Raw genomic sequence first — 1,402 nt, forward strand, 5'->3', positions numbered from 1 at the left:
AGAATTCAGACAAAAACTGAGAGTAAGTGCCTGGTGGACGATGTAAAACAACTAGTAGAAGTGGCTTTTCTGATTTCCATTTTGGATGAGAAAGACTGAGGAACAGCGATTCAAAAGAATCATAACTAATAACTGTAATTGTAATAACTGTAACTAATAGAGCTGTTTTTGTAATCCCAATATCATATTCAAGCCTCTGTAGTAAAATATTGTGATCAACTGTATCAAATGCAGCACTGAGGTCTAACAGGACCAGTATAGACACAAGTCCAATGTCTGAGGCCATGAGAATATCATTAGTGACTTTTACTAGTGCTGTTTCTGTAGTCACCTGCAAGACTGCAGAAAGTTAACACACACACACTTTACAGTTACATCATAAGTAAACATTTAGCAACTCCACCTGGAGTGAATCTAACTCAGTCACAGGTGTTAATATTTTACTCGTTTGACACTGCTCACAGAGCTTTTTGATCATCACAAGTGTTAAAACAACTCCCAAATCAACACCCATCAACTCAAAATTATTAACACTAAATAAACAACACTACAGCTTTTACTGTGTAGGTTGCTGAGAGCTTTGTAGGTTAGAAGTATGATTTTGAATTCTATTCTGGATTTGACCTCTGGAATTGAACCAATGGAGAGAAACTAAAACTGGAGAGATATGATCTCTCCTACTAACTCCAGTCAAGACTCTGGCAGCAGCATTTTGGATTAACTGAATATGTTTTAAAGAAGTATTTGTACACCCAGATAATAAACCATTGCAATAGTCCAGTCTAGACGTGACAAATGCATGGACCAGTTTTTCTGCATCTTTTTAGATGTTTCTAATTTTAGTGATATTACAATGGTAGAGAGAAGCAGTCCTGGAAACTTTATTAATGTGAGGGTTTAAAGACATGTCCTGATTTAAAAAAAAAATGTTTTTTTTAAAACATTATAATTAGAGAAAAAAAGAAATGAGAGAAAATGGCGCTCTACTGATTTTGACGAATTTTATTTAACTTGGAAAGATAGTCTGCTAACATATAAAAAATCTCTCCGTAAAGCTAGAACTTTATATTACTCATCTTTGTGGTGATATTGCCCCTAGTGGTGTGTCTCTGTCCTGTTGCTGTTCTCTTTCCTCTCATGTGATTTCCCTTTTCCCACACCTGTGAGCCTGACAGGTGTTTTGTGTTTTGTCCTCATCAGTGTTTGTATATAAGTCTGTGTCTTAGTGTTATTCCTTGTCTGGGCATCGTCTTGTATTCGTCTTGTTTTCTCCTGGTAATCCTCCTGAGTCCCTAGTGTCTTCCAGAGTGCCTCCTCGTGTTTTACTATATGTAAGTTTTGCTGCCTTGTCAGCCATTTATTTTTGTATTATTAAAGTGTCTTCTTATTTTTACCACCGAGT

Source organism: Nematolebias whitei, chromosome 17 (genome assembly GCF_014905685.2).
Source record: "Nematolebias whitei isolate Nwh7 chromosome 17, NemWhi1, whole genome shotgun sequence".
NCBI lineage: Eukaryota > Metazoa > Chordata > Actinopteri > Cyprinodontiformes > Rivulidae > Nematolebias > Nematolebias whitei.